The sequence below is a fragment of the Tachyglossus aculeatus genome, chromosome 2 (genome assembly GCF_015852505.1).
Source record: "Tachyglossus aculeatus isolate mTacAcu1 chromosome 2, mTacAcu1.pri, whole genome shotgun sequence".
Taxonomy (NCBI): domain Eukaryota; kingdom Metazoa; phylum Chordata; class Mammalia; order Monotremata; family Tachyglossidae; genus Tachyglossus; species Tachyglossus aculeatus.
The window spans coordinates 161,860,791-161,874,440 of record NC_052067.1 but is presented as its reverse complement, the minus strand read 5'-3'; the positions used below and the strand labels follow the sequence as shown (position 1 = coordinate 161,874,440).

General features: G+C 44.8%; 2 non-coding genes across 2 annotated transcripts; both read left to right on the top strand.

Moving 5' to 3' along the window:
* Window positions 1–3,081: 3,081 nt before the first annotated feature.
* LOC119925125 lies at window positions 3,082–3,219 on the top strand. The gene has a single exon (XR_005449793.1). It is a non-coding gene; the product is annotated as a small nucleolar RNA SNORA7 (small nucleolar RNA).
* Window positions 3,220–8,906: 5,687 nt separating this feature from the next.
* Window positions 8,907–9,043, top strand: LOC119925107. Its single transcript, XR_005449776.1, has one exon. It is a non-coding gene; the product is annotated as a small nucleolar RNA SNORA7 (small nucleolar RNA).
* Window positions 9,044–13,650: the final 4,607 nt, after the last annotated feature.

The following is a 13,650-nucleotide window of genomic DNA, read 5'->3' as shown; positions in this document are numbered from 1 at the left end:
CCCAGATTGTCTTTGTCCAGAAACGCTCTGGGCATGTTACTCCTCTCCTCAAAAACCTCCAGTGGCTACCAATCAATCTGCGCATAAGGTAGAAACTCCTCACCCTCGGCTTCAAGGCTGTCCATCAACTCGCCCCCTCCTACCTCACCTCCCTTCTCTCCTTCGCCAGCCCAGCCCGCACCCTCTGCTCTTCTGCCGCTAATCTCGTCACTGGGCCTCGTTCTCGACTGTCCCGCCGTCGACCCCCGGCCCACGTCATCCCCCTGGCCTGGAATGCCCTCCCTCTCCACATCCGCCAAGCTAGCTCTCTTCCTCCCTTCAAGGCCCTACTGAGAGCTCACCTCCTCCAGGAGGCCTTCCCAGACTGAGCCCCCTCCTTCCTCTCCCCCTTGTCTCCCTCTCCATCCCCCTATCTTACCTCTTTCCCTTCCCCACAGCACCTGTATATATGTATATATGGTTGTACATATTTATTACTCTATTTATTTATTTTACTTGTACATAGCTATTCTATTTATTTTATTTTGTTAATATGTTTGGTTTTGTTCTCTGTCTCCCCCTTCTAGACTGTGAGCCCACTGTTGGGTAGGGACTGTCTCTATATGTTGCCAACTTGTACTTCCCAAGCACTTAGTACAGTGCTCTGCACACAGTAAGCGCTCAATAAATACGACTGATTGATTGATTGATCTACTGAGCACTTCCTGTATGCAGAGCACTGTGTTATTATTATTATCTTGGAATCAATCAATAGTATTTATTGAGTATCTACAATGTATAGAGCACTGTCCTATGCACTTGGGAGAGTACAAAAGAATTAGAAGACATGCACTTGATAGCCACCCCACCCTCAGCTCCACAGCACTTATATACATGTGTATACATATATATAATATATATAATATATATAATTTTGGTATTTGTTATGTGCTTACTATGTGCCAAGCACTTTTCTAAGCACTGGGGGAGATACAAGGTAATCAAGTTGTCCCACATGGGGCTCACAGTCTTAATCCCATTTTCCAGATGAGGGAACCGAGGCCCAGAGAAGTGAAGTGACTTGCCCAAAGTCACACAGCTGACAAGTGGCAGAGCCGGGATTAGAACCCATGACCTCTGACTCCCAAGCCCGCCCTCCTTCCACTGAGCCACGCTATATCCATAACCTACTTATTTATATTATGTCTGCCAACCCCCGCTAGACTTTAAGTTCACTGTGGACATGAAAGTGTCTACCACTTGTTGTACTGTACTCTCTTAAGCACTTAGCACAGTGCTCTGAACACAGTAAGTGGCCAGTAGATACCACTGGTTGATTAATTGATGATCACTTTCCTCAAGGAGCTTGAATGCTCTTCTAGACTGTGAGCCCACTGTTGGGTACGGACTGTCTCTATGTGTTGCCAACTTGTACTTCCCAAGCATTTAGTACAGTGCTCTGCACACAGTAAGCGCTCAATAAATATGATTGATTGATTGATTGAATGGAAAGTCACTGTAGCAGGAGTCATTTTTTTTTGTAAGTGCTTATTATGTGCCAGGCACTGTACTACGTACTGAGGCACTGTATTAAGTCCTGAGGCACTGTACTCATGGAGAGGAGCATGGCCTAGTGAAAAGAACACTAGGTCTCCTGACTTCTAATTCCAACTCTGCCACTTGGGACTTCAGGCAAGTCACTTAACCTCTTTGTTTCCTTATCTTTAAAAATAGGGTAAGGAGACCTGTTCTCCCACTTGTTTGTTCCTTCATTCATTCAGTCGTATTTACTGAGCACTTACTGTGTGCAGAGCACTGTATTAAGCCCTTGGGAAGTACAAGTTGGCTTAGACTGTGAACCCCATGTGGGACAGGGACTGTATCTGTTCTGCTTGCCCTGCACACAGTAAGCGCTCAATAAATACGATTGATTGATTATCTTGTTTCAATCCCAGAGTCTGGCGGACTGTGAGTGCTTCCCAAAGAAGCAGCATAACTTAGAAGATGGAGCACAGGCCTGGGTGTTAGAAGGGCCTGGTCTTATTCATTCATTCAATTGTATTTACTGAGCGCTTACTTTGTGCAGAGCACTGTAATAAACATTCGGGAAGTACAATTCAGCAACAGAGACAATTCCTGCCCACAAGGGGCTCACAGTCTAGGAGAAGAGAGACAGAGATTAAAAAAAGTCAACAGGCATCAGTAGCATTATAAATAAATAGAATTAAAATTATAAATAGATATATACACATCATTAATAAAAAAAAATAGAATTGCAATAATAAATATGTACATATATGCACATGTGCTGTGGGGAGGTGGGGTAGAGCAAAGGGAAGGAGCCGGGGTGATGGGGAGGGGAAGGGGAGCAGAGGAAAAGGCAGCGTGGCTCAGTGGAAAGAGCACGGGCTTTGGAGTCAGAGGTCATGGGTTCAAATCCCACCTCTGCCACTTGTCAGCTGTGTGACTTTGGGCAAGTCACTTAACTTCTCTGAGCCTCAGTTCCCTCATCTGTAAAATGGGGATTAAGATTGTGAGCCCCACATGGGACAACCTGATCACCTTGTAACCTCTCCAGCGCTTAGAACAGTGCTTTGCACATAGTAAGCGCTTAATAAATGCCATTAAAAAAATAAATAAATAAATAAAGGGGGGGCTCAGTCTGGGAAGGCCTCCTGGAGGAGGTGAGCTTTCAGTAGGGCTTTGAAGAGGGGAAGTGTGCTAGTTTGGTGAATTTGAGGAGCCGTTCTTATCCCCTCTCTGCCACTTGTCTACTGTGAGACCTTGAGTAAGTCACTTCATTTCTCTGAGGCTCAGTTCCCTCATCCACAAAATGAAGATTAAAACTGTGAGTCCCATGTGGGACAGAAACTGTGTTTAATCTGATTGGCTTGTACCTACCCCAGTGCTTAGTTCAGTGTCTGGCACATATTAAACATAAAATCAATACCAAAAAAGAAGAGAAAGGCCATATTTATTATTATCATGAACACAAAATTAGCACTGAAATTAAATACCTAGGACAATAGACCTAAATTACGCTATAATTCAATTTTGTTTGGTTGTTGATGCTATTTATCAAGTGCTTAGCATATAATAGTACCCCTCTCAGGATCGCACCTGGAGAGTTTCCAGTACCCTACCAGTCTAAGATATGGGAGGGAGAGTCAAGCAGAGGCCTGTCCATTCCATTCTTAGCTTGGCCAGTGACTAGCGAGTGGAAGGCAATCTGCTACAAGTCAAAACTCAACCGTGCTGGGCCGCAGTGGCATGGGAAAGAGTTGTCGGCAGAGAGAAGCAGCTTGGTGCAGTGGAAAGAGCGTGGGCTTTGGAGTCAGAGGTCCTGGGTTCAAATTCCAACTCCACCAACTGTCAGCTGTGTGACTTTGGGCAAGTCACTTAACTTCTCTGTGCCTCCGTTACCTCATCTGTAAAATGGGGATTAAGACTGTGAGCCCCCCATAGGACAACCTGATCACCATGTAACCTCTCCAGAGCTTAGAACAGTGCTTTGCACATAATAAGCACTTAATAAATGCCATGATTATAGAGAAGCAGCGTGGCTCAGTGGAAAGAGCCCGGGCCTTGGAGTCAGAGGTCACGGGTTCAAATCCCATCTCTGCCAATTGTCAGCTGTGTGACTTTGGGCAAGTCACTTAACTTCTCTATGCCTCAGTTACCTCATCTGTAAAATGGGGATTAAGACTGTGAGCCCCATGTGGGATAACCTGATCACCTTGTATCCCCACAGTGCTTAGAACAGTGCTTTGCACATAGTAAGCACTTAACAAATATTATTATTATTATTATTATTATTATTATTATTATTATTATTATTATTATTATTATTATTATGGAGGCAATGGTAAACCACTTCTGGATTTTTACCAAGAAAACTCTATGGATACGTGACCAGAATGATTGTAGATGGAGAGCGGAGCGTTCTGGGAGAGATGTGTCTTTGGTGTCGTTATGGGTCAGAAACAACTGGATCACTTTGTATCCTCCCAGTGCTTAGAACAGTGCTTTGCACATAGTAAGCGCTTAACAAATACCATTATAATTATTATTATTATTAAGGAGGCAATGGTAAACCAATTCTGGATTTTTACCAAGAAAACTCTATGGATACGTGACCAGAATGACTGTAGAGGGAAAGCGGGGCGTTCTGGGAGAGATGTGTCTATGGTATCGCTATGGGTCAGAAACGACTCGACGGCATAAGACAAGACCATATAGTACTAGAAGTAATAGTATTTATTGAGCACTCATGGTATGTACGAAGTACTACGATAAGGAGTAGGGTAAAAACTTGCGAAACAGCATGGCCTGGTGGAAAGAGCCTGGGCCATGGGAGCCAGAAAACCTGGGTTTTAATCCTGCCTCTGCCATCTGTCTGCTGTGTGACCTTGGACAAGTCACATTACTTCTCTGGGCCCTCACTTTCCTCATCTGCAAAATGAGGATTCAGTATCTGTTCCAATGTGACTGTTATATTGCTACATTGTACCCTCCAAGATGCTCAGTAGAGTGTTCTGCACACAGTAAGTGCTCAATAAATATGACTGAATTATTACTTAGACCTGAGCATCACATGAAGACTGATTATCTTGCATCTACCCCAGTGCTTAGTTTAGCCCTAGACCCATAGTAAGCACTTAATCAATACCACAATTATCAAATACAAGAAAATCAATTCAAACATAGACCTTGTCCTCAAAATCTAGAGTTGGGGAGGACAGACAAATAGGAAGCAGGAGCTCACCTCCTCCAGAAGGCCTTCCCAGACTGAGTCCTCCCTTTATCCTCTGCTCCTCCACCCCTCCCCATCACCCCCACTCCCACCCTCTGCCCTCCCCCCTTCCCCTCCCCACAGCACTTGTGTATATTTGTACATATTTATTACTCTTTTTTATTAATGATGTGTATATATCTACAATTCTATTTATCTATTTTGATCGTATTGACACCTGTCTACTTGTTTTTTTTGTTGTCTGTCTCCCCCTTCTAGACTTTGAGCCCATTGTTGGGTAGGGACTGTCTCTATCTGTCGCCGAATTGTACTTTCCAAGCGTTTAGTACAGTGCTCTGCAACAGTAAGCACTCAACAAATATGACTGAATGAACGAATTACAGATAACAAATTCAAAATGTATCCGTTTCTAAAAGCCCAACCATCAATAATTAAGAACTTAAGTAGCTACTTGGAGAAATTGTAGCGATGATTAGCTCGTGTCATCCAGAAACCCAATCAAATCAGAGAATGATACAATTAGGAGAGACAAAAAAGGATCCAACTCCTGGCTAGGCAATAAATCCATTTCTGATCTGTTTGTTTTTTATCTAGTCCGCTTCTTAACATTTTTGCTGGGCACTTATCAAGCAAAAACTACTCACTATTGGCCTCAAAGCTGTTCATCACCTTGCCCCTTCTTACCTCACTTCCCTTCTCTCCATCTCCATCCCAGTCCGCACACTCAGCTCCCCTGGTGCCGCTAACCTTCTCACTGGATCTCTTTCTCACCTGTCCCGCCGCTGACCTATGTCAGCCAACGTCCTACCTCTGTCCTGGAATGCCCTCCCTCCTCAAATCTACCAGACAATCACACTTCCCCCCCTTCAAAGCTCTACTGAAGGCTCACCTCCTCCAGGAGGCCTTCCCAGACTGAGCCCCCCTTTTCCTCTGCTCCTCCTCCCCTCCCCATCGCCCCTACTCCCTCCCTTTGCTCTACCTCCCTCCCCGCCCCACAGCACTTGTGCGTATATGTACATATTTATAATTATAATTCTATTTATTCTATTAATGATGTGTGTATACCTATCATTCTGTTTATTTATAATGATGCTACTGATGCCTGTTTACTTGTTCAGAAGTTAGTAGCCATTGGAGCAGACTGGACTAGCCATTCTGCCCTGGCAGCCAGCCCTTCAGGCTAATAATCGTCCCCCTCTCCATCCCCCCCATCTTACCTCCTTCCCTTCCCCACAGCACCTGTATATATGTATCTATGTTTGTACATATTTTTTACTCTACTTATTTTATTTGTACTTATCTATTCTATTTATTTTATTTTGTTAGTATGTTTGGTTTTGTTCTCTGTCTCCCCCTTTTAGACTGTGAGCCCACTGTTGGGTAGGGACTGTCTCTATATGTTGCCAATTTGTACTTCCCAAGCGCTTAGTCCAGTGCTCTGCACATAGTAAGCGCTCAATAAATACGATTGATGATGATGATGATGATGTCTGTCTCCCCCCTTCTAGACTGTGAACCCGGTTTGGGCAGAGATTGTCCCTATTTGTTGCTGAATTGTACTTCCCAAGCGCTCAGTACTGTGCTCTGTACACAGTAAACGCTCAATAAATATGATTGAATTAATGCACAACACTGAATTCTAATAATAAGTTTTTTAGAAAAGCTTTTTTTTGCTTCCCCCTAGTGTCTTTTCCTGTACTGCACGCTTATTGGGGCTCTCGTACACAACTACTGATTTGCACACCAACCTCGGACTGAGTTAGTTGTAATAATAATAATGTTGGTATTTGTTAAGCGCTTACTATGTGCCAAACACTTGTTCTAAGCGCTGGAGGCGGGGGGACAGTAATCAAGGTTGTCCCACGTGGGGCTCACAGTCTTAATCCCCATTTTCCAGATGAGGGAACTGAGGCACGGAGAAGTGAAGTGACTTGCCTAAAGTCACACAGCTGACAAGTGGCGGAGCGGGGATTAGAACCCATGACCTCTGACTGCCAAGCCTGCGCTCTTTCCACTGAGCCACGCTACTTCTCTCCTTCATTAATAGTAATAATGGTATCTGTTAAGTGCTTACTATATGTCAAACACTGTTCTAAGCCCTGGGGTAGACACAAGATTATCAGGTTGGACACAGTCCCTGTCCCATATGGGGTTCACGGTCTTAATCTCCATTTTCCAGATGAGGTAACTCTGAGGTCCAGAGAAGTGAAGTGACTTTCCCAAGGTCACACAGCAGCCAAGCCCCCTTTTAGACTGTGAGCCCACTGTTGGGTAGGGACTGTCTCTATATGTTGCCAATTTGTACTTCCCAAGTGCTTAGTACAGTGCTCTGCACACAGTAAGCGCTCAATAAATACGATTGATGATGATGATGAAGTGGGAGAGCTGGAATTAGAAGCCAGGTCCTTCTGATTCCCAGCCCGTGCTCTTCTCCACTAGGCCATGCTGCTTTCTAGTTATAATACCATTTATTCATTCAATTGTATTTATTACTGTGTGCAGAGCACTGTATTAAGCGCTTTAGGAGAGTACAAAATAACAATAAATAGACACATTCCCTGTCCACAGCAAGTTTACAGCCTAGAGGGGGAGTCAGACATTAATATAAATACATTATAGATATATTTATTAAGTGCTTATAGTATGTAGAGCATTCATTCATTAATTCGTTCAATCATATTTATTGAGCGCTTACTGAGTGTAGAGCACTGTACTAAATGTTTGGGAAAGTACAACCCGACAATAAACAGTGACATTCCCTGCCCAACATGAGCTTACAGTCTAGAGGAGCGGAGGTAAACATCAATACTTATCAGCTGTCAGTTCCTTTTACAGCCAAGTCAGTTAACTTCTCTAAGCTTCAGTTACCTCATCTGTAAAATGGGAATTAAGACTGTGAGCCCCCCGTGGGACAACCTAATTACCTTGTATTTAATCCAGCATTTAGAACAGTGCTTGGCACATAATCAACGCTTAACAAATACCATCATCACCCTCTTAAATAAAATTACAGATACGTACGAAACTGCCGTGGGGCTGGGGGTGGGAGGAGGGGAAGAGCAAAGGGAGCAAGTCAGGGTGATGCAGAGGGGAGTGGGAGATGAAGAAAATGATAATAATAATAATAATAATAATAATAATAATAATAATGTTGGTATTTGTTAAGCGTTTACTATGTGCCAAGCACTGTTCTAAGCCCTGGGGGGGGGGGGGGGGGGGTGGGGGACAAGGTAATCAAGGTTGTCCCATGCGGGGCTCACAGTCTTAATCCCCATTTTACAGATGAGGGATTAAGGCACAAAGAAGTTAAGTGACTTGCCCAAAGTCACACAGCTGACAATCGGCAGAGTCGGGACTTGAACCCATGACCTCTGACTCCAAAGCCCGGGCTCTTTCCACTGAGCCACGCTGCTTCTCTAAGGGGCTTAGTCTGGGAAGGCCTCATAGAGTAGGTGGGCCTTCAGTAAGGCTTTGAAGGGGGGAACAGGAGGGATTTGTGGGATTTGAGGAGGGAGGGCATTCCAGGCCAGAGTTGGACGTGGGCCAGGGGTCTGCGGCGGGACAGGCGAGAAGGAGGCCCAGTGAAAAGGTTAGTGGCAGAGGAGCAGAGTGTGCGGGCTGGGCTATAGAAGGAGAGAAGGGAGGTGAAGTACAAAGGGGCAAGGTGATGGACAGCTTTAAAGCCAATGGTGAGGAGTTTTTGTTAGAAATGGAGGTGGATGGGCAACCACTGGAGTTTTTTGAGGAAGGGGGGTGAGGTGTTCTGAACGTTTTCGTAGAGCAATGATCGTGGCAGCAGAGTGAAGTATGAATTGGAGTGAGTAAAGTATGGACCTCTTCCTTTCCCTTTCACACTTGGCAGCAGCTGTGGAGGGATAGTGGAGGAGGGGACAGCGTGAGGGGTGGAGAGGATTTGGATGGGAGACAGTTAGTTGATGGGTGCTGGCAAGTGGGGAGGGGGACGAGGGGTGCCTCTGGGGCAGAGGGATTCCAGAGATGGGGCAGGAGAGGGAGATGCAAGGCGTGTACAGACTCTGAGCCCGTTGTTGGGTAGGGACTCTATTTGTTGCTGAATTGTACTTCCCAAGTGCTTAGTACAGTGCTCTGTACGAAGCAATAAATACGATTGAATGAATGAATGGAGGAGTTATTATTATTTTGGTATTTGTTAAGCCCCCTCCCAGGGTCACACTGGAGAGTTCCCAGGACTCTACCAGTCTCGACTACAGGAGGAAGAGTGAAGCAGAGGCCTACCCATTCCATTCCTAGCTTGGCCAGTGGCTAGCAAGTGGAAGGCAATGTGCTACAAGTCAAAACTCACCCATGCTGGGCAGTGGCGGCATGGGAGAGAGTAGAGGATGGAGACTCAAGTTTACTGTGTGGAAGGCAGCAATGGTAAACCACTTAGGAGCAGCAGTGTGGCTCAGTGGAAAGAGCTCAGGCTTGGGAGTCAGAGGTCACAGGTTCGAATCCCGGCTCCACCACTTGTCAGCTGTGTGACCTTGGGCAAGCCATTTAACTTCTCTCTGCCTCAGTTCCCTCATCTGTAAAATGGGGATGAAGACTGTGAGCCCTATGTAGGACAACCTGATCACCTTGTATTCATTCATTCATTCATTCAATCGTATTTATTGAGCGCTTACTGTGTGCAGAGCACTGTACTAAGCACTTGGGAAGTACAAATCGGCAACATCTAGAGACGGCCCCTACTCAATAATGGGCTCACAGTCTAGAAGGGGGAGACAGAAAACAAAACAAAACATGTAGACAGGTGTCAAAATGGTCAGAACAAATAGAATTAAGAATTACGTGAGCTGTGTGAGTTTGGGCAAGTCACTTCACTTGTCTGGGCCTCAGTTCCCTCATTCCCTCCCAGTGCTTAGAACAGTGCTTTGCACACATTAAGCGCTTAACAAATGCAATTATTATTATTGTTATTCTGGATTGTTTTTTACCAAGAAAACTCTACGGATCCACTACTGAAATGATTGCAGATGGAGGTGGGGTGTTCTCGAGAGATGGGCCCACGGCTTCGCTATGAGTCGGGGGCGACTCGATGGCGTAAAACAAGACAAGTACCGAAATAGGCAGAAAGGCTAGAAGAGATTACATCCATTGGAAGGGGCAATGGTCAAGTTCGAGGCCCAGAGGAGGCTGTCCAGTTGGGGAATGTAATAACACCGGTTTGCGGTTATGACAGCCACTTAAATAGAAGCAGCGTGGCTCAATGGAAAGAGCACAGGCTTGGGAGTCAGAGGTCATGGGTTCAAATCCTGGCTCCACCAATTGTCAGCTGTGTGACTTTGGGCAAGTCACTTAACTTATCTGTGCCTCAGTTACCTCATCTGTAAAATGGGGATTAAGAATGTGAGCCCCACGTGGAACAACCTGATCACCCTGTATCCTCCGCAGCACTTAGAACAGTGCTTTACACATAGTAAGTGCTTAACAAATGCCATTATTATTACTTAAATGACCTCTACCACGGCGAAGGGTGGGAAAATCTTAGAAGGTGCCCGAATTGGTAAAAACCTGGGAACGCTTCTACCAATTCTATTGTACTGTCCTCACCAAAGTGCTTAGTACTGTGTTCTGCACACAGAAAGGAGTCAATAATTGATTTTTTAATGGTATTTGTTAAACGCTTGCTGTGTGCCAGTCATTGAACTAAGCACTGGAGTAGATACAAGGTAATGAGGTTTAACACAGTCCATGTCCCATGAGGAGCTCACAGTCTCAATTCCCATTTTGTGGATGAGGGAATCATAATAATAATAATGACGGTACTTGTTAGCGCTTACTATGTGCCAAGCACTGTTCTAAGCGCTGGGGTAGATACAAGCTAATCAGGTTGTCCCACGAGGGGCTCACAGTCTTAATCCCCATTTTACAGATGAGGTAACAGAGGCACAGAGAAATTAAGTGACCAAAGTCACACAGTTGACAAGTGGTGGAATGGGATTAGAACCCACGATCTCTGACTCCCAGCCCTGTGTCATTCATTCAATCGTATTTACTGAGCGCTTACTGTGTGCAGAGCACTGTACTAAGCGTTTGGAAAGTACATTTTCTATCCACTAGGCCATGCTGCTGACCGCAAAATGGCATAAAATACCGGCTCTCCCATACCCCTTAGCTAACGAACTCTGCGTCCCACCAGATTATCAGGGATTGTCTCTGTTGCTGAATTGTACTTCCCAAGCGCCTAGTACAGTGCTCTGCACACAGGAAGCCCTCAATAAATACGATTGAATGAATGAATGAATGAATGAATGAATGAATTATCCTAAATCTTTTCCGGTGCTTCATGCAGTGCTTAACAAAGAGGAGTCAGTCATTCAGTGGTATTTATTGCCCATTTACCAGGTGAAAAGCACTGTACTAAAGTCGTGGGAGAGGAATATAACATTCGGCCATTCGTATTTATTGAGCGCTTAATGTCATCATCATCAATCGTATTTATTGAGCGCTTACTATGTGCAGAGCACTGTACTAAGCGCTTGGGAAGTACAAATTGGCAACATATAGAGACAGTCCCTACCCAACGGTGGGGTCACAGTCTAAAAGACTGTGTGCAGAGCACACAAAAGAATGTGTGCAGAGCACTGTGCTAAGCGCTTGAGAAAGTACAATATAACAATAAGTAGACACATTCCCGGCCCGCAGTGACTTTACAATCTAGAGGGAGTTGGTACAGCAGCTGGTAATAATAATGATAGCATTTATTAAGCGTGTACTATGTGCAAAACACTGTTGCTAATAATAATAATGGTATTTGTTAAGCGCTTACTCTGTGCCAAGCACTGCTCTAAACCCGGGGGGTGGGGTGGGGGGATACCCAGAGAAGTTAAGTGGCTTGCCCAAGGTCACACAGCTGACAGGTGGCAGAGCCCGGATTTCCTTGTATCTACCCCAGCGCTTAGAACAGTGCGTGGCACATAGTAAGCGCTTAACAAATACCAAGGAGAAGCAGCGTGGCTCAGAGGAAAGAGCACGGGCTTGGGAGATCGTGAATTCTAATGCCGGCTCCACCACTTGTCAGCTGTGTGACTTTGGGCAAGTCACTTAACTTCTCTATGCCTCACTTCCCTCATCTATAAAATGGGGATTAAGACTGTGAGCCCCACGTGGGACAACCTGATTACCTTTTATACCCCCAGCGCTTAGAACAGTGCTTGGCACATAGTAAGCGCTTAACAAATGCCATCGTTATTATTATTACTATCATCATCATCATTAGAACCCATATCCTCTGACTCCCAAGCCCGGGCTCTTTCCTCTGAGCCACACTGCTTCTCTCTATAGTAAGCGGTTAACAAATACTATTATTATTATTATTATTATTATTATTATTATTATTATTATTATTATTCTTATCATGAAAACAGTCTGGAGCTACAGCAACTGATCTGTACATCCCAGTGGCCAATTCGGGGTCTTCTAGTTAGGGGGCTACTCAGCAGGTCCCAGCTGGGGGGAATCCACAAGTTCGGAGCTGCGATTAGCGAGTCATTAACCATTAGCAAGTCATTAAAGCGGCTGTTGGCAGCGAGTGGGCCTTTGATGCAATTGAGGCCTGTCTACTTGCTTTATTTTGCTGTCTATCTCCCCCTTCTAGACTGTGAGCCCGTTGTTGGGTAGGGATTGTCTCTTATCTGTTGCTAAATTGTACTTTCCAAGCGCTTAGTACAGTGCTCTGCACACAGTAATAGCTCAATCAATACGATTGATTGAATGAATGAGAAGCAGCGTGGCTCAATGGAAAGAGCACGGGCTTTGGAGCCAGAGGTCATGGGTTCGAATCCCTACTCCACCACACAATAATAATAATGATGGCATTTATTAAGCGCTTACTATGTGCAAAGCACTGTTCTAAGCGCTGGGGAGGTTACAAGTTGATCAGGTAGTCCCACAGGGGGCTCACAGTTTTAATCCCCATTTTACAGATGAGGTACCTGAGGCACAGAGAAGTAAAGTGACTTACCCAAAGTCACACAGCCAACAATTGGCAGAGACGGGATTCGAACCCTTGACCTCTGACTCCAAAGCCCGGACTCTTTCCACTGAGACAAGCTGCTTCTCGTCTGCTGTGTGACCTTGGGCAAGTCACTTAACTTCTCTGAGCCTCAGTTACCTCATCTGTAAAATGGGGATTAAGACTGTGAGCCCCACGTGGGACAACTTAATCACCTTGTATCCCCCCCAGCGCTTAGAACAGTGCTGTGCACATAGTAAGCGCTTAACAAATGCCATTATTATTATTATTATTATTAATGAATCCTCCCCATCCCCCCCACCCTACCTCCTTCCCCTCCCCATAAAACTTGTATATATTTGTACAGATTTATTACTCTATTTATTCTACTTGTACATATTTACTATTCAATTTATTTTGTTAATGGTATGCATATAGCTGTAATTCTATTTGTTCTGAACGTATTGACACCTGTCTACATGTTTGGTTTTGTTGTCTGTCTTCCCTTTCTAGACTGTGGGCCCGTTGTTGGGTAGGGACCATCTCTATATGTTGCCGACTTGTACTCTCCCAAGCGCTTAGTACTGTGCTCTGCACACAGTAAGCGCTCAATAAATACGATTGAATGAATGAATAAGGTCCTTAGCTTTAGCGGGGTGACTGTTGCCACGTTATTACCTCCTTGGTGAGTGGCTGTCCTGCTTCTTGGGCGGTTGGGGTGTGGAGGGGTGGCGTGGGGGCGGCTCAGTCAGTCGTATTTGTTGAGCTCTTCCTGCGTGTGGAGCATTGTACTATGCTCTCGGGAGAGTAGTTGTACTTGATATTATACATTATAATAATATATATTCATAATGTATACATATGTTATGTATAATGTATAGTATAATACTTATAATAATACATAATACTTGTATTATACATTAATAAAGGAGCAGCGTGGCTT